Below are 26,028 nucleotides of genomic sequence, written 5' to 3' on the forward strand. Positions count from 1 at the left end.
AATGCATGCAACAGGTTTGAATGGCAAGGGAAACCATCCTCATCAGCAGTGAAGAGAGTGATCACCGGACCACCTCAGATGATGCTTCAGATGGCACTTCACATGGGAGTGATGGCTATAGCGGTGATGACGACACCTCTAGCGACTATGACACTAGTGATAGTTGTGATGGAGATGGAGATGTGGACCACGATCCTATCTTGGCACAACGGGGTAAAGTTCTATATGGCTGGTTAGATATTAAATGAACCGTGAAATATCGAAAGTTGATGTTTCAGTGACACTTGATTACCACACATTACTCTGTTTGGGTTCTAGATGACCTACCAAATCAACATTGGCTGAACTAGAGCTTACATAGAGCAGTGTTTAGTTGTTAGTTTAAATAAATCAAATATTCAATTTGCCCTTGTTTCTACGAGATATTGCTGGGTGGATGTGATTGGGTTATCTATGTCCTTTATTTCTTGATCGTTGGAGTAGGCATTGACCATTAATCCAGTACTGATGTTGTAGATCTTACGTATGAAATTATTTACTACTCTGTCATCTTAATTTTTTTATACAGGTCTAGGATACCTTGTGAGAAAAGGAACTTTCGAGGATCGCATCTTCTACGGCAACCATGTATCGCTAAATGAGGATCGGTGGGACTGTCTCAAATCCATAGTAAAGTAGTGCCAACCTCCAATATCATACTATGTCAGCACCGTCACTCGCTCAGCAGTCATCAGAGGGAAGAGCAAGATGGTAAACACTTGTACTTTTATTTTTGCAAATCATACTTCACTAGTGAAAATGCCATCATGTAGAGACAGAGAGGAGGACAGGCATGGTTGTGCAAATCGTACTTACTTTTTTGTGTGCAAATCATACTTCATTTTTATGTAACATTATTTATTTCCCTGTGCAATCAGTGCTTCTCAAAGGATTACAGTCAGGCCTACCTCAAACATTATCTGCGAAAGCCCATGCTTGTGCGTGTCACCAACGAACAATTTGAAGGTAATAAAAAGGTCTTGTTCAAGATGGGCAAGAAGGACGGGCGTGCGATCATGACGAAGAACTGGAGAGAAGTCGTTGAGGGCGCCAGAATGAAAGAAGATCAAATGGCTATCTTCAGGTTCAATGAAAGGAGTGGAGGTGGGCTTAGGGTGAACATGGTTAGTGGCATGAGGATTCGTTGACCCATGGGTGTAGTTTGACGCTAGTTTTATAATCTGTATATACTAGCCAGTAACCTCAAGTTGGTAGTATCTGCTTTTGGGTCCAGTAAGTGCAACTTAGTAGTAATTGGTACTTGGTAGTAACTGGTACTTTGGTGGTATAATTTTTGGATCCGACTGGATATGAACATCGTCCAGTAAGTGGAACTTGACTCGAACTTTGTGGTAGTATGAACCCTATGTGGCGTAATGTACTTGCTATGCAAGTCTATATATATAACGCACCCTGGTACCCTCCTTGATATAATTACCTTTATGAACTGCAATTATATTTCCTTTTTTTGCCACAGTGATGCTAGTATTTTTAGAATCAAATCTAACTGGGTTTCAAATGGATTAGACACTACTTTCATTTTTGAACGAGGTTTTTGTGTTGGCTAGTACGAGTTATTTTGAAAATGCAGTTTGTATGTGTGTCGCACAAAAAAAATGCAATGCAAAACAAAAACTTGCGGGTCGAAATGCAATGCAAAAAATGACGTTTCTCTTACTTTCACGACGGCATGCTATTTTCAAAAACAGAGCAAACCAGCATGTTTTTTTTAATTTGAAAAACGGTATGCTAAAAACATGCTATCTTTTAAAAAGCATAATTAAAAAAATGTTGTTTTCAAAATCAGCATGCTGCATTCAAAACATCATATTTAAAAAAGCATGTAATTTGTGAAATCAGCATGCTATTTCAAAAACAGCGTTATATTTTTAAAATAAGCGTTATATTGAAAAAACAACGTTATATTTTTAGAATGAGGCTATTATTTTGAAATCAGCATGCTATTTTTAAAAACAACATATTCGAAAGAACATGATTTTTTTAAATCAGCATGCTATTTTTGAAATCAGCATGCTATTTTAAAAGTAGCATATTGAATAGAGCATTATATTTTTAAAATTAGCATGATATTTTTGAAAACAACATGCTATTTTAGAAGTAGCATATTGAAAAGAGCATTATATTTTTAAAAGTAGCATGCCATTTTTAAAATTAGCATGATATTTTTGAAATCAGCATGTTATTTTAAAAGTAGCATATTGAAAAGAGCATTATAATTTTAAAAGTAGCATGCTATTTTTAAAATCAGCATGCCATTTTTAAATCAGCATATTCATTCTATTTTATTTTCAATTGAAAATTCTTTTTTCAAATGAGCATGCTATTTTTAAAATATAGGTATGTTTATTTTCTATTTTAAAATTAATGATTTTCAATGTTATTTGAGAACGAGGTTTCTATTAACGTTCTACTTTCTTATATATATATATATATATAAATTTTTGGTTTCTATTTTATATTTCAAGTATGAAATTTGACTGCACTTTGAACAAATTTCAGCAATATATTATGTAAAAAAATGAAAAAATACAGAAAACCAACTTCACTGAAAATGCATTGTTTCATCGATGTTGATAAATCATAACTAACCTACCATGTCGACCCGTCCATAATAAAATGAGGGTGTACCAATCAAACGAGGAATTCAGAAAAATAGTGACAGTCCATCAAATAGGTCTAATACATCAGAAACAAGGTGGATCACGGCATGGAAAACTGTCTACTTTAGTTTGTTCTCAATTTTTCGACCCCAGAAATCCTTTTGTTTTCTCTGCTTGACCCTGTGCATCTAAACATCCTGTCTTGACTTCACTTTAGCTTTCCTGCATGAAACAAAGTTTTTAATAGGATAGCAAAGAAGATTTGACCATGTACAATACACGATAACAGAAAAAAAACACTAACTTAACTGATTTTCTCTTCATAGGTACAGAAGCTAACTTGACAGCTCTTATTCGCTCAGCCTGTGGTACATTCCTAGGAGGCCTTTTTGTCTTCATCACCCCTTTGGCCTGTTATTTACTGCCCTTACTGGAGTCTTTCCTGGAAAAGTTGAAAAATATCAACACAGTACTAGCAAATACCCGACTTCTAGAGCGGACATGTAACTACAGACACTAACTTCACTGGTTTTTCTCGTGCACCTTTGTCATCGTTCTTTTTCTTCCTCACAGTATTGACATTTGGAGCGCCCTTGCGTTTGCTGTAAAAAATGAAATAGATGAATCTGGAACCAGCATTCGAAAACATGTTTAAGTACGCACAATTGTGCTAATGCCCACTTGTTTGGTTTTGCGTAATCCTCTTCTGCAACCTCCAATGGTCTCTTCCTCACTATTAGGAAAAGGGCTATAGATAGGATTGACACTAATGGTGCACCAGGGAAGTGGTGCGCCACTACTATATACTAATGGCGCACCAGGTGGAGGTACGCCATTAGTGTGGAAGACACTAATGGCGCACCAGACAAAAGGTGCGCCACTAGTAACAATTTTTTTCCATTTTTTCAAACATACTAATGACGCATCCGGGCAAAGTGCGCCATTACTAGTTAGAACTACTAATGGCGCACCGGCGACAAAGTGCGCCAGTAATTTCTTTTTTTTTTTACTTTTTGGCAAAACTACTAATGGCGCACCGTTGCACAGTGCGCCATTACTAGTTTAAACTAGTAATGGCGCACTGTGCAACGGTGCGCCATTAGTATAAAAATTATTTTTTTTACTTTTTTGCAAAACTACTAATGGCGCACTGCATTAGAAAATCATGTGTCCTTTGGATTTACCGCACGTGAAATACCATGTGTGCATGAACAATTGCATCATTTATCGGGACGAGCACGCGGATTCTACCATATGTCCGGTGTGCGGCGTCACTCGATACAAGAAGAGGAAAAAATCTCCTCGAAAATCGGTGTGGTACTTTCCGATCACTCCTCGTCTGCAGCGGTATTTCACGGACCCTAAGGTAGCAAAGCTCCTACGTTGGCACGCGGATAGGGAGGAGAAGAAGAGGGAAGATGACGGAAATGATCTGGAGATAAATAAAAAGGACAAGATGCTGAGTCACCCTAAGGATGCGAGCCAGTGGTGAGGACACTCGATCTCGATCCCCCTCCACCGCCGCCGACGAGCACCCAGCCCCCCGCACCCTCCCCCGCTCCACCGCCGCCAACGGGCACCCCCCGCACCCTCCCCCGCTCCACCGCCGCCGCCGATGATATTTTCAAGTAACAAATTTGAACATATTTTTTAAAAAAATATTACTGTTTTTATAAAAAAAATATTAGTGTTATGATTTAAACAAGTTTGAACATATTTAAACACAAATAAATATCAAACAACATTTAAAATGCAAAAAAAATATTGCGAAGCCTGGGAATCGAACCCAAGACCTCTTGGTGTGTGTGCTGTGTGCTCACCAATCGGACTAGTGGGCGGGGTCTAATGTGGATTGGGTTAGGTGCAATATAACCTGTGCTCGAACTGTAATAAAAAAACATTCTAATGGCGCACCGCTGCGGGGTGCGCCATTGCTATCTAAAAAAGATCTCTAATGGCGCACCGAGGAGTGGTGCGCCATTAGTAAGCTATCCTCCCTCTCCCTCGCCAGATCCCCTTGGACCCTCTCTCCCTCGACACCAGATCCACCCGCGCGCTGCCCCGGCCCACGACGCCGCCACCCCGACCCTCACCGGACTCCACCCCCGCGCCCCCACCCCGCCGCCCCGACCCTCGCCGGACTCCACACCCCCGCCGCCCCCGCGCCCTCGCGCCCCCACCCCCGCCGCCCCCGCGCTAGGGTTCCTCACCCCGCCGCCCGCTCCTCTCCTCCACCTCAGACGAGCGAGCGCCTCTTCCAACCCCTGCAGCAGCCGGCGACCTCGGCCCCGACGCACGCGCCCACCCCGCCGGCCCCTGCCGTCCTCCGCCTCCGGTCTCCCCAGCAGTAGCCGGCGAACCAAGGACGGTGCCGTGACCATCGTCGCCACCTCCCACCGTCTCTCCCTGCGCATGGCCGGCGGCTGCTCTCCTTCGATGCGCTGCCTGTGGTGAGCCCCTCTTCCTTACTCACCCTCATGTTCCTTGTTCATCTCTCTGTTCCCTGTTCGTCTCTTGTCCATGCTGCTATTTACATGGATCAATGGATGTTGGATAGATGGATGTGTGTTGATGTTAGGTAGTAGATGGTTTGCTTGATGGTTGGTTGAATTGTGCTAGTTGCTTGCTAGATGGATGGACGAATGGTGCGAGTATGTAGACATCTTTTGCTACTGTGAAGGGTCAGTGCTAGTGTAAAGGGTAGTAATAATTCGTTCCCTTTTGCTTCTGCCTGGTGCTAATTTGCTGCTGTTAGCTTTGTGTGGCTTCTTATTATTCTCTAAACCGTTCTTCAAAGCAGGCTTTGCATCGCTTTAGGTAGTTTTCTCCATGTTTTATCAAGTGACATGTTAACAGCTTGCTAGTTTAGGATACATAATTAATGCCTTTAAATGGTGCACTCTGTAAATGCCTTTAAATATAACATTGCTAGTTTAGGATACATAATTGCAGAGAAATAATCACATCAATGCATTTAAATGGTGCACTCTGTAAGAAATTAATAACCTAGCATCACAATTCAGAAATACTCCTGCTACTCATGTAGGTGCCGCATGAGTTTTTTGGGTTTTGTTACTGCTAGGTAGGTTGATAAGGAGAACTGCATATTTGACAGGCACAATGTCCTATTTTTTTAGTAGGAGCACATTTTACATACAGTTTGGAGTACTAGCTCAGATACTGGTTCAGATTTTGATGTGCTTGCTTGTTACTGTAAGTGAGTTTATAATTGCACCCACTTGCAGCAACTAGCTGGAGTAGATTATGGCAAGTGAAAGCAACAAATTCCCTACAATTCGAAAGCTCAATATCCTTGCAGTAGGAAGAGCTTGCTTTAACTGAATTTGGACTTGGTGCACTAGCTTGGCAATTTTGCTTGCTTACACCGCTTGAGTAGTTCTCCATCTAATGTAGTCAATAGATGTTGTCAAGTGATTGTGTCATGGTTTTGGTTCTGTTTTTAAAAAGGAAAGCCACTTGTTCAGGCTTCAAGAAAATATTTTCTCAGAATATTACTGCTAAGCCCAAGCTTGTTAATCAGCATGTACATTTCTGTCATATATTGCTAATGTCTACTCAGATGTGTGCTTGCTATTGGCACCTATCTTTTTTTCTTCTACATGATATGGAACCTTATGATACTACACCAATAGCCTTTGTGCATCCAAGTTATCAAACTATGTGAACTAGAAACAGAAATAGAGAGAATTGATCATTACTTTTCTGAACTACCGCAGAAGCCTCAGTAGTTCTTTCAAGTTCGTACATTGAAAGGCTTGTTTCACAATTTCTGAATTACTTGTCATGCCTCTGAATTACTTGTGATGCCTGTTATCATGCATGTTTTATGATCTATTGTAAGGGTACTAATTGGTCTCTTCTGCTGCTTATCAGAGATGGCGGGAAGCAGCCACCGCCGCTCTGCGACACCGCAGTACGAGTTGGATGCTTCCGAGTTCTTCACTATCATACTTGGGACTTCAGTATCATCCATGACGCAGGTATATAAAACGAGAGATCTCCCCTTCACCCATCTCATTATGATATCTGTTGTTTGCTACAACACTCATTGTCCCAAACTGCAGAGGCTGCCTGACAGTTTTATGAACATGCTGATGGGTGAAGATCCGCCAAATAATGTGAAGCTGCAACAGGCCGACAGCGGGTTTCGCAGGCTATGGGATGTGGAGTTGGTGATCAAGGAGGGCCACATGTACTTGTCTCGTGGGTGGGAGAAGTTCTACCGTGCCTACGACCTGCGGCTGGGGTACTTCCTTCTCTTCAGGTACGACGACGACGCCACCATGCTCATCGTGAATGTGTTCAACGCGACTATGTGTCGCATGCGCTACATTGAAGATTATGATGCCAGTACGTTCTGCCTCTTCTTATTCCTCTACATTTGGCTTTGTCTCACATCGATTGTTAACGGTCATTGTTGCATTTGGACAGGTAATGGGAGTAGCAGCAGCGACAATGGCTACAGCCAAAGCAGCAGTGACTATGGCTGTAGCGAAAGCAGCAGCGATTCTGGCAGCAGCATAGACAACAAGAAGGATGATCCGGACTGGAGTGCGGGAGAAGAGGAGCAGAGTGGGGATGAGGAGCTGCAGGATGACGATGGGCATCGGGCTGAGGATGACCTAGCGCTGGTGGTGGCTGACCAAGGGCAAGAGATGGTGGTGGCTGACCATGGGCAAGAGATGGTGGTGGCTGACCATGGGCAAGAGATGGAGGTGGCTGAGGATGAGCTAGCGATGGTCGTGCCTGAAGGTGGCCTCGCGATGGTGGTGGTGCCTGACAATGACCACGCACCGGTGGTGGCGCCGGCGATCCCACAGCTGGGCGACATGACCACGCCAATTGAGGTAGAAGACTACATCCCACTGCCTCCACCGCCTCCACCGCCTCGCCGCTCTTGGCGCATCAGACTGAGGAAGGAGAAGGAGAAGAACAATGCATGAGAACTGAACTTTGTCAGGTATGTCAGATCTCCAAAATGATATATACATATGCTTAGTTACCTATGTTATCACTAATATGCTTAGTTTCCTATAGGTTAGCTTCATTTTACCTAAGTTGGCTCTAATATGCTAACTTAGAGCTTATATGCTTAGTTTCCTATAGGTTAGCTCCAAAATAACTTATGTTAGCACAAAATGATCAAGTTTACATAATAAGCTTATAGTCTTTTTCTTTTTCTTCTTCTTTTCCAAAATGACATAGGTTAGCTTCATTTTACCTAAGTTGGCTCTAATATACTAACTTAGAGCTTATATGCTTAATTTCCTATAGGTTAGCTCCAAAATAACTTATGTTAGCACAAAATGATCAAGTTTACATAATAAGCTTATAGTCTTCTTCTTATCTTCTTCTTTTCCAAAATTCTTCTTATTCTTCTTCTAGTGTTCTTCTTCTTCTAGTATTCTTCTAGTCTTCTTCTTTTTCTTCTTCTAACTTCTTGTTTATCATTTTGCAGATTGGATTTAATTCACGGAAGCTTGCATGGATGGAGTGCTTCTTTTCCATTTGTGTTTTTATTTTGTATCAATGTGAAACTTTTGTGAATTGATGGATAACGGTGTTGGATGAACAATGTGAAACTTTTGTAATATGTAACGATGGAACTATGTGTTAGCTATGTATGTATATATGATGGAACTTGTGTGTTGGCTATGATTGTTATATGGATGCTTGTTGTATATATATGTGTTGGATATCTCATAGGTGAAATAGTGACCTGAGATTAAGAAAAAAAAATTAAAAAAATTGTTACTAATGGCGCACTACCATGTGGTGCGCCATTAGTATAGCAGACACTAGTGGTGCACCGTGAGCAAAACTAATGGCGCACTGGATGGTGCGCCATTAGTATACCAGATACTAATGGCGTACCAGTGGTGCGCCATTAGTAAAAATTACTAGTGGCGTGCTACTAATGGCGCACCAGTGATGCGCCATTAGTAGGCAAAGCTGGTGCGCCATTAGTAGGCCTTTTCCTAGTAGTGCCTAGCCCTCCTCATCCCACCATCTTCTGCATCTGAATCTTCCTCTTCTTCCGCATCTGAATCTCTCTCTTCTTCTACATCGGAATCTCCCTCTTCTTCTGCATCTGAATCTTCCTCTTCTTCTGCATCTGAATCTTCCTCTTCTTCTGCATCTCAATCTTCCTCTTCTTCTGCATTTGAATCTTCCTCTTCTTCTGTATCTGCCTCTGTCTCTTCTTCTGTATCTGCCTTTCTCTCTTCTTCTGTATCTGACTCTATCTCTTCTTTTTGCTTCTTCCTCCTTGTGCTGTTTGATTTTCTTGATTTTTTCTGCGTAAATTGAAGAAAAACATGTGAACACTCTCCGGGAGAACATATTAACATTGTAAGCATGTGTGGAAATGAAGAATGAGATTAACATGTGCACTAACTTCGTTGCTTTTTTTGAATCTTCCTCTTCTTCTGTATCTGAATCTGTGTCTTCTTCTGTCTCTGAGTCTTTCTCTTTTCGCTTCTTCCTCCTTATGACCTTTGATTTCCCCCATTTGTTCCTGAGTAAATTGAAGAAAAAGAGAGAACATATTAACATTGTAAGCATGTATGGAAATGAACAATGAGATAAACATGTGCACTAACTTTGTTGCTTTTTTCCCTCTCATCCGCTCGCGCCTGGATTTAGTCCTCTTGTTCGATTCTTTGGTAGTTGGTCTCCCTTTTGGAAGTATTTTGATTGGATTTTCCACGTCATTAGTGCAGCATTCGCGAGCAGCAGAGAAGTATGCCGGCGAAGGAACAAACGATTTTTGGCCTTCATCCAAATCAGTTTTTTCTCCATCAACCAATATACTCTAGAGGAGCTCCATCACCTATTCTCACTGTGAATCGCTAGCTGCGCCTGTGAATAAAGCGTCACTAGCCATGTTGCGTAGTTGATGATACTTATTCATGTGATCAGACCATACATGAGTATTCGCAGTCCTTGAAGAAGGGAACTCTGGCTTGGCATGCATTCTCCATCTTTTCTTGACAATTTCTGTGGAAATGTGCGTACACCAAGATGATCCAGAACGCAGAATATATGTGCGCATGGGTAATCCTGACTTTCCAACTTTTTACATTTACAAGCTGCATCATCTAGTCTTGCTCCTATAAACAGACAAGTCACGTGATATATAAAATCCACAGGCTTAGCATCCACGCCTTGTGCATCCAACTCCTCACTATCCTTACCTTCCAAGTGATTGGAATCCTTATCATCCAGGTTTTTGGAATGGAAGTCCACACCATCCTTGCCTTTCAAGTCATTGGGATCCTCAGCATCCATGTTTTTTGCATACAAGTCCTTAGCATGTTTACCTTCCAAGTCATTGGGATCCTCAGCATCCAAGTTTTTTGCATGCAAATCCTCAGCATCCTTACCTTCCAAGTCATTGGGATCCTCAGCATCCAATTTTTTTGCATGCAAGTCCTCAGCATACTTACCTTCCTTACCTTGCAATTCTGTAGCATCCCTGCCATATGGGACTTTATCATATGGGGCTTTGCGCAAGACTCCAAACATGACCAAACCATCACATGCTACCCGGTCCATGACCTGCCAATTTGTCCCTTCGACAATCTGATGCTTTACCTTTGGAAACATCACAGTTGTATAAATATAAGAGGCAGCAATCTGCAGAGGGTGTGCATTCAGCTTAGTGAAGGGTATCGTATGTGTTGCTACTGCGTCTAATGTTGCTTCATTCTTACGCATTATGGATACACAGTGCTCAACATGCTACAACAAACCAACAAGCTGCATCTTCCTCTTTAGGTGCACATGAAGCCTTGAGTTGAGAGACTCACTCATGTGATTACTCGTCATGCCTAGGAAATATCTACCCTTTGTGTACGCAGGAGCCCATTTGTGTCGCAGCTCGTACATCCTGTTAACCCATGATGACCTCTTCCCCGTTGGTTTTATTTTGAACCGAACCTTATAAGCCTCCCATATTTTCTCAAACTCATCAGCATCCCAATGACGGTAAATGAATTCCCTAAATTCCTCAAGCTTTATCTTGCGGAGGTGCATCACCATATTCTCCTCGATATGCGACATGCACAAACGATGATCTGTTCCAGTCCAGACAGTAGCTATTGCTTTAGCCATTGAACCGTCGCCATCGGAGATTGCTGAAATGGGTGCCTTCTGGGACATTGCCTCCAAAAATACATGAAGAAGCCACTGGTATGATGCAACTGTCTCATCTGACACAAGACCGACCCCAAACAAAACTGTGCTGCGGTGATGGTTCAGACCAACAAATGGAACAAACAAAAGCCTATACTTGTTAGATCGATATGTACTGTCGAACACCACGACACCAACAAAGGCAACATAGTCAATCCGGGATTGTGAATCAGCCCAGAATATGTTCCTCAAATGGCCTTCTTTGTCTTTTGTGTATTTGAAAAAGAATTCCGTGTCTGCTTTTTTCTGTGCAATCATATAGGTGAGCAAATATCTAGCGTCACTGCATTCTATCTTGCGCTTCTTCTGGATTGAAACATGGTTGTATAGATCTCGATCTATAAATCCAAGCTTGTTGGGACCTCTGGCATTCTTCTCCATTACATTCATAATCTGATGTGTTCGAAGTCCACCGATAGCATACTCGATGACATCGGCCTTTTGTGCGTCAGTCATTCTATGATGAGCCGATAAGTAGGGAGTCGGGTCAGCAGGGACAAACAGATGGTTATGCTTGTCCACAAAATTCTTGACGAACCAGAGGCCACTGCTATCTTGTAGCTCAATGTAAAAAAGAGCCGGACGCCCACACCGAGAAAGACCCCTCGGTGTTCTTTTTATTTCAGCTCTGTTAAAGTGCTTAAGGGCCCGCCATCCTTGTTTGCAGCACTTGTATGTCCTTCTGTATGCATTTTGTTTCGGACCCGCACCCCTGTACTTTAGATCATCCTTTCTAACACCAAATCCTTTTTGTCTCGCATAGCCTACGTAGAACATGTAGGCTTCTTCCTCAGTACGGAAAGTCTTATTCACAATCTCTAAGTATTCCATACACTCATTCAGGTCTGAACCAGCCATGCCTTTATTATCAATTCCTTTACCTTGCATGTGTACATCATCCATGTCTATGCCATCCTTGCCTGCATCCTCATTATCCTTATCATCCATGCACATACCATCATTTGCTTTGGGGTCCATGGCGACGAAATCATTGTCCTTATCATCCATGCATTTGCCTTCGTTGCCTCTATGACCCATGTCCTTGTCATCCTTGCCTGTATCACCCAAGTTTTTGCCATCGTTGCTTTTATCATCCATGTCGTTATGCTGCCAGCGAAAACAGATAGTCAATGTTATGGATGGATATCATACGTTACCGAAATTATGCACTACTCTGCTTAAATAATTGATTTAATTTTTCATATTGGATTCATGTACCTAACTCAGTCCTTGAAAAGCTGTAAGTAAATATGCCCTGACTAAATCCAGAAATTTGTAATTGATTGTACTAGCTCTAACTGATGATCTCCTAACTAAATCCAAAGTCGACGAGTCCTTCAAATGCCTTGATAGATCCAACCTGATAGATCAATTATCTCGAAACTCCATTCAAAATTATGTCCTAACAAAATCAAAATTATCTCCTAACAAAATCCAAAAGTATCTCCTAACTAAATCCAAATTATCTCCTAACTAAATCCAAAATAAGTCCAAACTCCATACGAAATAATTATCTCCTAACTAAATCCAAAATATCTCGAAACTCAATTCAAAAGTATCTCGTAACTAAATCAAAAATAACTTTCTTTGAATCCAAATCTGCTGACAACTTTCTCATGCCACATAACCCTAACTAAGTCCATCAATATGTCCTAGCCACATCCGACTTACACTTCCTTTCAATCGTAATCTCGTCACAACTTTCTAAAAACATAAACCCTAATCCTCACATGACATATCCTAAATCCTAACCAAATCCGATCGAAATCTCGTCACAACTTTCTGAAACAATAAACCCTAAACCTCACATGACATATCATAAACCCGAATCAAATTCGACCCCTATTGGTGCTATATGCAGAAGGGACAAGAAAAGATTTGAGATGGCCATGCACTTACAGCGAAGATCTGACGTGAAAAAGTTGATGCACGTCGATGAGGATGATGTGGCCTCTCAGGTCAGGGAAGGTGGCGGCCGCTGGGGGAAGGAGTGATTAGCGGCTCGTGGGGTGACTTACGATGGAGGGGGGAGGGGTAGGAGCAGGAGGTGTTGATACGGCGGGTGCGATCGGCGGCGATCGAGGGCGCCAGGGGCGATCGGCGGCGATCGAGGGCGCCCGAGGTTAGGGCTCGAGAGGAGGAGAGAGGACGAACCGCTCGAACCGAAATTCAAAAGAGTACGCACGACGATTGGACCTCTATAATGAAGTGCTTTATTAATGCAATTAATTTAATCGAAAAATTTAGGACGGAAATACCCCTGGACCTAATTGGGCCGATTAAAGGTAAAAAAAATTAGGTCAAAAATACCCTTGGGCTAAAAAAGGCCCAGTTATTCTCATCCGTTAGATCGCCCATATAATACACGTGCTCTGGTGTATTATAATGCACTGTAAACTTTCCCTTCCTAAATTATTATTTTATGGAGTAGAAGTGTTTCTACATTCCATGGAGAAAGAATTGAGTTAAGAGGGTAGGTTGGAGGGAGCGGAGACAGGCATAGCTCACAAGATGGAGTGGTGACCTAAGCGTTAACGATGGCTGTCAGAGACTGTCATAGAATTAAGAAGCCAAAGAGGGGAGTGGGGAACGAATAGCGAGACAACACACGGGAGAGCCTATATAGACGCGCGTGGAGTGAAGTAGGAACACACAGCCGACATAGTAACTGACTTGCAATAATCGGCCGTCGGTGAGTTAGCGCGTATCAATCACCATTAAAGGTGTGTAGCAACAACGATTTATTTTCTCAATATAGTGAGTCGACTCCAATCGACAGGAGATGATTCGTTGCAATCCCTGATACATCTTCTGAAGGTCCCTTTTTGCCATCTTCAAACTTGTTGTCCCCATCTTATCCATACTCTGTATAGGTCCGCCATCTAATCATGTACATTTACACTGATCGTTTTTACACACAAATGAGCTTAATTCATTTCACCAGATACAACAGACCAAAGCAAGTTATAATTGAATTTGTAATAATCTATAAAAACATCTAGAATTACAATTAGATGCCCGATGCAACACAAGCTAAAAAGACTTTCAGAACCAATCTGTAATACTGACCATGCAGTGCAATCTGTGTTGGATATCATGAAGCAAAATATCTAAGTAATACTCTACATGATAGAGGCGTTCTCCTCCTGTCCTCCTACTTTCCCCTCCTCACGCATCTAGGGGAAGATATGGTTGATGTAGGGCGGAAGCAGAGGCTCTCTTGAACAGCAGCGTGCCTGAGACACTGGTTGAATCGGCATGTACCGGCAAGATGACGAGTTGCGTCACTCGAGGTCGAGGTCGTGCAAGGTCGCTGTTCCTCAAGGACAAGATGCCTGCGTGATATGGAGCAATATATTGCAATTGGCAAGCCTGCTATTTTCCCCAATTTAAATCCGACCCTCTGGTCCTCACCCTCTCATCACGGATACCAGATCGAGAGTAACTGAACCTATCAAAAATAGGGGATGCATGGAAGGGGGAGAGACACATACCAGTAGAGGATTGACATAAGATCGCGGGTGAGATTTTCTGACTAGATCACAGGGACATCTAATGTCGCCATCGCCATGATCGCTATTTTTTCGTGCGAGATTTGGAGTTTGTAGCGATCCGGGCGGCTCGACTTCGACAGAGATGTGCTAATTGGCGACTCACTCCAGCGTCAGGCCCATGGTTGCCATTTTCCATCATCTCTCTCCCTCTCTCTCTCTCTCTGTGTGTGTACGGCAGTGACCTCACCCGACGATCCACATCTCAAGGTCTAGCCGAGATTGGGAGAGGTGTGTGGGGGCACGGAGCAAGGTGGGATGCGGGTCGTGACGTGGACAGGAGGGGGTGGGGCATGACGGTGGATAGAGAGCCATATCGCGACTGTCCATTTGGCATCGGACGTCAACCCGCATCAGTGACCAAGAGACCTCCAATTTTGTTACGAGAATAGCAGCCCACACAGGAGGTGCATCGCATGGCCAGTAACGACCAGTGTATGCCATCAGACGGCCGAAATCGATGGAGGCATGAGAGAGCTGGAAAAGTGCTCGGTTATAATGTTTCTAAATGGCTAGAACAGAACTGGTCATGGGTAGAATTAAGTGAAGGGAATTAAATTAAGTTAGTGACCAACGGAATTAAATTAAGTTAGTGACCAACATAATTAACTTAAGTTAGTCACCATGGCTAAAATTAGCACTAAGATACGAAGGCGGTTGCCGCCTTTGTCCCTTGATGCTGGCCTCCCATGGTGGCATTGATCGCTGGCTCATTTAAAACACGAGTTCGTTGATTTTGTGATAAAATTGAAGGTTGAGAGTGAGCAGGATGGGGGTAAAGTTGGTATGTTCAGTCATGGCTGCCTAAGTAAAATAATTTCCTTAAATTAAAAATGCGGGGAATTTCCTTTCACTAGAGATGGCTTTGTAGAAAATTGTATGAGAGGGCGGTTCATTTATTTTCATCATGTCATACAATTTTTTTGGCAAGGATAGGAGGGTAAATGCCTTGGTTGGTTGATTCAAGAGTTAATAATGGGCACTATGGCGTATGAGTAGCATGCCCAACAAAAGAGATTATATTTTTGTTTCGTGGCAATGCACGGGATTCAACTATATGTTACAACGTGGCAATGGCTCAGCAAAGATGGGGTCTGCCTTCTTGGATCGAGGGGCGTCCTGGGTGGCACATGCCTCGTCCCCCTTGATGGCGTTGGCGGATCAACACAGACAAGAGGGGGTGTGTAGGATGAGGGCGAGTTGGGTGATTGGCAGGGGACTTCTCCTAGGTTGTCTGTGTCGAAGTAGAGTCTCAAGGAGAAAATGTGCCATGATGAAAGCAAGGTGGGCTTCATCCGATTTTAAAAGAGAGGGCTCCAGCAAGAAATATCCCGCTACAACGGGAAAATGAGTGAGAAGGGGAGGGTCTGGTAGGAAAAGGAAATGGTGTGTCCTAGGGTGCAATTGTTGTGTTGGGACCGCGTGTTGGAGATAACATGACGAATAGTTCGGACAACTGTTGACGTCCGAAAATGGCATTATTGCAAAGAGTGGCTTGAGGCTGTAGCAAGATGAGGTCAAATTCCTGATTACATGTCACCATTGGATGGCTCTCTTCAAGCTGATCGAAATAAATATATAGATGGTCGAAAACGGAGTTTGGATGCAAAAGTTATGACAATCTTATAGATGCTCGTATTGATACCAGATTAAATAATGGCATGAAACCTAATTAAGATGGCCTCAGATGGAAAAAATTTGCAACTGCAAAGTTCTTCGTCTCGTTGAAACAGACGATTTTGATATAAAAATCGTCCAAATCTGAGGTCGTATGCAAAAGTTACAGCCAAAACCATCCGCTGCAGCAATGTTTGGCCGGATCATCCGGGCCGGGGTCCAGATCATTCGGGGAATCGAGGCACCAGAACAACAGAAGGTTTGTGATGAAACTGGATGATCTGGTCCAGTCCCGGATGATCCAGGTGGAGGCCGGATAATCGGGTAGATGTCCGGACGTCTGGACAGTTTTTTTCGAAAGCAGATGTTAGAAAACAGCCCGAAACTCCCCTAGGATGACCTCAAATCGAAAAGTGTTAAACATGAAAACTGTGCGACTCGTCGAGACAGTTGATTTTTATATAAAAGTCGTCCAAATCCAATGTCGTACGTGGATTCTAGAGTCAAAACAGTGAGCTGCTGCAAGAAAATTGGGCTAGGCCGGATCATCTGGGCCTTGAGCCGGACATCCGGGCCGGAGGTCATGAATAGTCTGTGTTTTGTTAGAATTTGATGATTTGGATGTCTAGGCAAGTCCTTTTCTTGTACAGGAAGTACATCCGCCTCTTATATAGACAAGAGGTGACGGCCGATTGAACAACAACACAATTCGATCAAATCTATCTACCACTTTTACCTTTACTTTTATCTTCTCCCTTCCTCTTCTTCTTCCTCGTTCTTCATTCGTTCATCTTCATTGTAGGGCGGCTAACCTCGAGGCCCTAGGGGCGATCAGGTCGCCCTAGGGCAGCCCATAGCTGTCGCGCACCCTGACGGGTCCCTCCCGGGCGTGTGGGGTTTCGGGTCTACAAAAGCTCCCGCGGGATTGTCTTGCGTACCGTGCTTTCAGACGGGTCTCCTTCGATGTGAACTGCGATGCATCACCCCCGGCGTTGGAGGTATACCATGACGTGTTCGTGTGCGAACAACAACCACATTTTTCCTCCACATATGGACTGGATTTGGGGAGCCCGGACTGTTCAGACAATTGGATTTTGGGGAGCTGGGCGCCCGTTTATGTCTGAATATGTTCGAACTTATGACTTATGAGAGGGAAATAATCTTCGATCTTGGGGACGACTTTAAACATTTGTATGATTCATACCGGTCCTGAGATTTCGGGGGCCCGGGGCGAAATAAAATCTGGGGCCCTCAATATAAACATTATATAGCAATAATAATGAATACAAGATTTATAAAGTGCTCACATTAGCTCGTATGCCCCGTCGTGCAACGTGATCTGCCGGATTGCACGAGCATGATCCTCTCGTTACAGTATGTTGCTCGAATGATAAAATCAATTCATAGGCGACATGAGTGAAAAATGGATAAGCAACTATGCTAGCGTCTCCTCCATCCAACAACTAAAATCTTTTGAGTTAGTTGAAGCTACAAGATTTGCTAGACGTTTTTAGCGTCCAGCGTGGCGCTAACCTCTCGTCAAATATGCGCGTGAGAGCAAAATCTTGTTGGGATGCGCTGCAACACTTCATGCATAAACGCAAAGGGAAACCCTTGGATCAAACGGAAAAGGAAATCCACATTGGCGCTCGCTACTAGCGCCCACGTTGTACATGCCCTAATTAACATATATACTTCCAAAAGCAATATACATGTGGTGTAGGTACTGTAAAAACAATGTGATTTTAGTTAGTAAATGAAAACAAAGAGGCCGCCCTCTCCTTTAAAAAAAGATGTGATGAATGAACAATGCAAAGTACGCAATCTGTATGCTAAAGTAAATTACTTAAGAGATACTCCCTCTGTTCCTAAATATAAGTCTTTGTAGAGATTCCACTATAAACTACATACGGATGTATATAGATGCATTTTAGGTGTGGGTACATTCATTTTGCTCCGTATGTAGTCCATCTAGTAGAATCTCTACAAAGACTTACATTTAGAAACGGAGGGAGTACTTAATTAGCAATATCCCTGTGTAGGAAATATGTTACTGCAATACGGAGCACCTGGGATAGATTGGATCGGCATCGATCATCAGACGATTGGCGCTCGACGGTGAAGCCGTTGGACTGGCGTCTGACTCCGGCGGCCGAGTATGTGCGCGTCCAGCGATCCAGGAGTCGGAATAGAGATCGCCTCGGCTTTGAGTAAGCCATGTTAGGAAAGAAAAAATTAGTACTACGCGTTGGGGGATAAGAATCAGCAGGCTCGGCAACTAGGGATCGGAGAAAGGCAGCGTTTGCCCGATCAAAGGAATGTTCGCCTCTTTTTTAGGAATGAAGGTTGCCTCTGCGTGATCGAAGTGTTGCTGCTCCCCTCGCCTATCTCTCTCTTGCCAATGGCCCATGGGCTACCTGCGCGTCTGGGAGGGGCCCCTGGATTTTGGGGGCCTGCGGCGGGCGCCCCCCTTGCCCCCCCCCCCCCCCCCCCCCCCCCCTCCCCCCCCCCCCCCCCCCCCATCAGGGCCGGCTATTTTGTATGCACTGTAGTCCATAGTAATGCAAGGCGTTCTACTAGTTTCTATTGGAGGAGTTGATTTCAGACTGCTCGAAGCTAATCTGTATACCTTGCAATTTAGCTGTTTGGGGGACTGGGAAAGAGTCATGCAAGAGGGGCCCTGGAATTTCAGAGGGCATGCCGTCGTTATTACTCCGTATGATGGAATAACCCAGCCGACCAGAGTCAAGCTTGACACCATAGATATTTGGATTCAGCTCCATGATGTTCCAAAGCTATATGCACGCTTGGTGCCTTCTTTGGCTGCTAAGGTTGGAGAAGTACTTCATGTTGAGAGATCATCGTACGATTTTGTGAGCAACTTCTTTCGTGTATGGGTTAAGATCAATGTCTACAATCCCCTCAAGAATGCAGTGTCACTTATCAGGAACAAAGAGAGACAGATCTATAGGGTAAAATATGAGCGCCTCCCGGATTGGTGTGCGGTGTGCGGACGCTTGGGTCATGTATTCAAGGAGCATGGGGATGGAATCCACCCAAAATCTGCTTTAGTTTTCAGCGACCTCCGTGCTTCTTGGACAATGCAGGCTGGACGTGGCCCCGGTGGGGGACGTGGACGCCGCGGAGGACGCAGAGGGGGCAGATCGGGGAACCGAGATGCAGGAAAGCACTCCAATGCGACCAATAAGCATGGCCAGGAGTATGATCTAGAGGATACAAACGATGATATGATAACAGATGACCTGAACAGGAAGAGAGGGGACCGATCAGACCCTGACCTCCGTGCTTACCCTCGGGGGCCAGAGCAGGCTCAAGTTCATCGGGGGAATGAGCTGGCCATCGTTCCAAGTGGTACCAACGTGGTTAGCCCAATACCAGTCAGGGAACAGAAGCACACCAGGATGGAAGATGGAGATAGAGATGCTCAAAACAGTCTAGTGAAGAATTTGGCGGGCTCCTTCGAGGAGCGCCGCCCGTCCCAATGAGTGCCCTATGCTGGAACTGCCGTGGTGTGGGCAACGTCGCGACAGTCCAAGAACTTCGCGAATTCGCGAGGAAGTTTGCCCCTGCCCTCCTTTGTATTGTTGGAACACAGATAGAAGGATCGAGGGTAGAATATTTAGCATGTACTTTGGGTTATGACAAATCTTATGCAGTTAGTAGTCAAGGTAGAAGTGGTGGATTAGGGCTGTTTCGGAATAATGAAATAAAGATTGAGGTTTTGGGTTATTCTTGCTACCATCTTGATGTGTCTGTGGAGGAACCGGGATGTGATGTATGGAGATTGACATGTGTCTATGGTGAGGCCCAAAACCCACATGCAGCATCAAACATGGACAGTCTAAAAAATTATAAGTACTTTGAGCTCGCTGCCATGGTTATGCATGGGAGATTTCAACAAGGTTTTACGTACGGACGAACACGTTGGGGTTGGACAACGCAGCAATGCACAAATCCAAGCCTTTCATGAGGCTACTGTCGTTTGCATGCTGATGGATATTGGATATAAAGGGAGATTTTGTACTTTTGAGAAGAAGGTGTCTGGAGGTACATTTACCAGATGCAGGCTGGATAGAGCATTGGTCAACCCGCAATGGATGACACGGTTTCCTTTGGCGAGCCTGGAACATCACACATCAGCAACTTCCGATCATGGGCCAATCTTCTTAGATTTTGGGCGCTCTGATGATTCCAAACCAACAAGAACGTTCCGGTATGAAGCCATGTGGGAGAAACATGAAGTGTTTGGAGGAGTTGTGAGTTCAGAATGGGAAGGAGGGGGGCCGATCGAGACTGTTCAACAGCTTCAAGAGAAACTCGCAAGGGTGACGAGAGGGATACCTATGTGGAGTAGGAAGTCCTTTGGGAGCGTGAGGAAAGAAATAAAGGAGCTGAAACAAAAACTGGAGGAGCTACGCAGCGATCCTCTTCGGTTGGCACCGACACACAATGAGCTCAAGATTAATGAGAGGTTAGTTGAGCTTTATCATCGGGAGGAGATTATGTGGAGACAGCGGGCACGCATAGAGTGGCTATCTTCGGGGGACCGGAATACAAACAAATTTCATCTCCGTGCTAGCTTAAGGAGAAAGAAGAACATGATCCGGGCCTTGGAGAATGCATTAGGAGTGCTAGTAAATGACCCCGCCGAGTTAACACTACTAGAAAAAGGGCTATAGATGGGATTGACACTAATGGCGCACCAGACAAGCGGTGCGCCATTAGTATATACTAATGGCGCACCACCTTCTGATACGCCATTAGAGTTGAAACTACTAATGGCGCACCTGCCCCAGGGTGCGCCATTAGTATCAAAATTATTTTTTAACTAGTGCGCCTGTCCAAACATACTAATGGCGCATCAAGACACAGTGCGCCATTACTAGTTGTAACTAGTAATGGCGCACCTGCCGTAAAGTGCGCCACTAATGTTGTTTTTTTTATTATGTTTTTTATTCCCTTTTTTGCAAAACTACTAATGGCGCACTGTTCTACCGTGCGCCATTACTAGTTTAAACTAGTAATGGCGCACTGTGGGACAGTGTGCCATTAGTATTTTTTTTGCAAAACTACTAATGTCGCACCACCAGGAGGTGCGCCATTAGTAACCTGGATTACTAATGGCGCATTTAGAGTTGGTGCGCCATTAGTAAGTGGGCAGCCACAAGATATTTTGGACAGCCTCTCCTACCCACATTCACTTTCTCCCCACTTCATTCTCTCCACCTCCTCCTTGTCTCGGGTGCCTCCTCTTTTTCACCTCATTTCCACCATAGATTCATTCAATTTAAGTGGTTAAATTACCTTGTTTTGATAGGTAAGTAAGGGGGGAAGCTATATTTATGTTGTTCTCCCTACAACAATGTGCACATGCACTTTTTATGGCCTAGCTAGATCTATGTATGTTCGTGGTGTTGCATATGTTTGTGGTGTTGCATATGTGTTTGTGTTTGGAGGTGTACCGGTATTTGAAATGCGATAGTTGCCAATATTTTGCCGGAATGTTGATTCATTTCCGTTTCGGCGAGAATTTTGGCATTAAGCATTCTTTTTGGTCCTATTTTTAGGGAAAGTCATGCCAAATTTTTTCTTGGTTCTAAAATATCTTTTTGCTCTACCCCGTAGGCGACCATGGTCCGCATGATGACCTAAGGCATCGTGAATAGGTTTTTGAGGTCCGCGAAGGCGAAGATGCTTCAAAAGAACGAGACAGAGATACGATGTCCGTGTCGAAGATGCAAGCTGAAGAGCCTTATTGCGGACCCGCAATCCGGGCAGGTGCGGGACCACCTGCTCTTGCGTGGATTCATGGATGGCTATCGGTGGCAAGGTGATGAAGATGACTACGAAGTCGTCCATGGGGGCCGGGCAAGAAATGAGGAAGGGCAGCAAGACAGCCACCGTGGTTCGGGCGGGCGAGAAGACGAAGAATCCCCAGGAGATGATCACGACGGTGATGCTGTACACAGTCATCATGTAGAAGATGCAGGACATGATGATGAGGAAGATGCCAGAGCAGACGACGGGCATGATCATGAAGATGATGATGCCGGCGGAGCAGACGACGCTGGACCATCGATGGGCTGGGTGCAGGACCCTCATATTCAAGAGCTGCTTCTCAAGCAGACGGATAACGCAAGAGCTGCCGCCCGAGAGAAAGCCAAGATGGATCAACTTGAGTTAGACGCGGTTACTCCATTGTATGAAGGATGCAGGCCCGAGGATACCCGCCTGAAAGTAACGCTCATGGCTCTGGAGATGAAGGTAAAACACAAAATGATCGACGCATGCTTCGACGAGAACATGTCATTCTGGCACGAACGTCTTCCCAAGGGGAACAAGTGCCCGACCAGTTTGGAGGAGGCGAAGAAAATCGTGTGTCCTCTGGATTTACCGCACGTGAAATACCATGTGTGCATGAACAATTGCATCATTTATCGGGACGAGCACGCGGAGTCTACCATATGTCCGGTGTGCGGCGTCACTCGATACAAGAAGAGGAAGAAAGCTCCTCGAAAAGTGGTGTGGTACTTTCCGATCACTCCTCGTCTGCAGCGGTATTTCACGGACCCTAAGGTAGCAAAGGCTCCTACGTTGGCACGCGGATAGGGAGGAGAAGAAGCGAGAAGATGACGCAAATGATCCGGAGATAGATAAAAAAGACAAGATGTTGAGTCACCCTAAGGATGCGAGCCAGTGGCAAGCGCTGAATTTCAAAGACCCAGAATTTGGGAACGATCCAAGGAACATCGTGCTGGGCGCGAGCACCGATGGAGTCAATCCGTTTGGCAGCCAGAGAAGCACACTCGAGGATGGAGTAGCCAATGAGCAAGACTTCGAAAAGTATGGCGACCCGAGGATCGAACATGACGACGATGATGAAGTAGCAGCATACACCAAAAGAAGAAGCAGGACCACCCTACCTAAAGGACGTCCGTTCCACAGAAGAACTCCATTTGCGAAAAAGAAGGGCAAGAAGATTGTGAACAGATAGCTAGCTAAGATTGATTGTATTTAAATCGTAGCGTTCATTTCTCAATTGTATTTCATGGGCACTTTTTGAACTATCATGAATATTTTTAAATTTCACGGACACTCGATCTTGATCCCCCTCCATCTCGATCGCTATCCCACCTCGCCAGATCCGGTCCCCCTCGCCGCCGAGCACCCCCCGGTCCACCGGCCGCCGCCGCCGACCCCCCGCACCCCGCGCACCCTCCCCCGCTCCACCGGCATTACTGTTTGATGATATTTTTAAAAAAATTATTACTGTCTTATAAAAAAATATTACTGTTATGATTTAAACAAGTTTGAACATATTTAAACACAAATAAGTATCAAACAGCATTTTAAATGCATAAAAAAAATTGTGGAGCCTCGGAATCGAACCCAGGACCTCCTGGTGTGAGAACTGGCTACTGACCAGTCGAGCTAGTAGAGGGGACTTGGTGTGGATCAGGTCAGGTGGAAGATAACCTGTTGGCTCGAGCAGAAAAAAAACTACTAATGGCGCACCACGGTGAGGTGCGCCATTAGTATGGATGTACTTATGGCGCACCGAGGGGTGGTCCGCCATTAGTATTGTGCCCGATCCCCCCTTCCCTCTCCCCCTTCGCCCGATCCCCCCTTCCCTCTCCCCCTCGCCAGTTCCCTCTCCCTCCCTCCACCGCGCCGCCGCCGCCGCTGCCCCGACCCACTACGCCGCAGCCGCCCACGCGCCCCCGCCGCCTCCCTCTCCCCTTCCTCCCCCTCGTCGCCGGCGGCCCGGACGCCGCCCCGTCCACACTGCCCCGTCCACCTCGTCGGGCTCCTCCTCCCGCTCCGCATCCTCCTCTCGTCGCGCTCCACCTCATCGAGCTCCTCATCGCCGCTCCACCTCATCGGGCTCCACCTCGTCGCGCTCGCGCTCCCGCTCCTCTCGTCGTCCTCCTCATCGCCGCACCCCTCCCGCCGCCAAGCGCAGGTGAGCTCCCTCTTGTCAGTTTGCAGCTAATCACAGCCTCCCCTCCTGTGAGATAATCCCCTGATAATGTTCTATCTTCATCTTGGCCATTGCTTCCATTGCTTGCATCTGCACATACAATTCCTATATGTAGAACAGCTGTGATCTTCGAGAGATTTTGAGCGTTGGTAAATACTGGCATTAATCTGAAAAATGTACACTAGCTTGTTTACTGAAGAAAAGTTCGTTCATTTTCCATAACCTGAATAGTGGTTACCACAATTTCAGAATTAAAACTAACTATGGTTGCCATCACTCCGCAATGATCTCGCTTGCATCATCTTCTACATATCTCTTGCTCGTTGGATACCAAGATGCACACAAAGAAAGCATGATTCTTGTGTCCTTTTTGATCACCAAATTCAAACTGAAAGATGATGTTAACATTTACATATTGGTTTAGAGTAACTCAGTATTTCTTGTTCTTGTTGTTAGTAAGTAGTAGTTGTTCTCTCTCTACCGCTCTAATGAGTAAACTATAGTAATTTCTCAGAGTAAATCAGTAGATATCATGTCTGATGCTGATTTCTCAAGTGCGTCTGTACTATCAACTGGGTGTTGTTTGCATATCTTCCTAGTAGAATTTAACTAGAGCTCGGTCCATACATGGTTATGTTGCATGAACTCCTAGTTTTCTTTTATTCATGAGTTCAGCCTGGACTATTATCTACTATTCTTGGTTTTGTAGCCTCCCTACTTTTGGTAAAAATGATTAGCTAGTTGCTCCTTTTATTAGCAAGCTCCAGTCTTAGATATGATTGTAAAACTTGATCATGATTATCTGTATAGTCCATGGTTTGTAGTATTACTTGGGATGTTCTAATCTAGTCCAAGTGCTTTTGATGTGCTAATGTGAGTTATGCATCAGAAATACCTAGTGTATTTGCAGTGCATGGTGTTATGCATAGTGGCATGATTGATTGTTGTACTGGGTATAGTTCTATACTTCGATTTTTGTACTGGGTGCAAAGTGATCAACTACATACTTTCTTCTTGCCTTCTTTATTCTGATGCTTGATGGTTTGTGTTATGAAACAAATGTCTTCATTATTCTGATTCTTGCAATCAGTTTTTGTGATTTGTTTGGATAGGCATGTGTACATTTTTCTAGTGTACATTTTCAGATTAATGCCAGTATTTGTTGTTAATACTACAGCACCATGTATTTTTCTGATGACGGCAGTTTGGTGCTTGTCTGTGGTCACTTAGGAGTAAAGGATCACAGCTTTTTCTGTTGTAGAGCAATTGCCTGTAAACTTTAACAGTTGCTAAAAATTGTAGTAACCTGGCCACATGACCCAGGGGAGCTCCTGTGGTGTGGTGCTAATGTGCAGTCTGTATTGTCTATGGTATTTTTTGCTCCTTGGATTGCTAATGTGCAGTCTGTAGACAAAATGATTTGATTTCCCCTTATATTTGCTAGTATCTAGTACTGTCTATGGTATTTTTTTTCTGTTGTGTATGTGGCAAAGTGATTAAATACATGCTCTATTTCTGACACCCTCTGCTGGCATAGAAGGTTGCTTGACAAAGCCCTTGATTGTTTCAGCTCAGTCTTGCCTGCAATGAACCAATTCTCCTTTTATCCATTTGATTGGCTCCTATTATAATTGCAGAGGATAAGAAGAACTTGCTCTGTTCTTGCTTGTACACCAATCTCTGCTTCAACTGCTGCATTTACTTTCATGTAACAGTCTTGTACCCAATGCTTCAGTGGCAGTGCATCCTAAGCAATGGAGGCATTTTTTCACATGCCAATGTATTTTCCATGTTGTGATGGAGGCCTTTTTTGCCTTGTCCACCCGAGAGGCCCTTGAGTTTGCTGGAATGTCGATTAACTTCCGTTCCGGCAAATTCGGGTACTCCATATGTCCTATTTTCAGCAAAGGTCATGCTGAAATTTTCCGTGAATTTTAGCATGACTTTGCTGAAAATAGGACATATGGGGTACTTGTGACTA

The sequence above is a fragment of the Triticum urartu genome, chromosome 7 (genome assembly GCF_003073215.2).
Source record: "Triticum urartu cultivar G1812 chromosome 7, Tu2.1, whole genome shotgun sequence".
In the NCBI taxonomy this organism is placed as follows: Eukaryota; Viridiplantae; Streptophyta; class Magnoliopsida; order Poales; family Poaceae; genus Triticum; species Triticum urartu.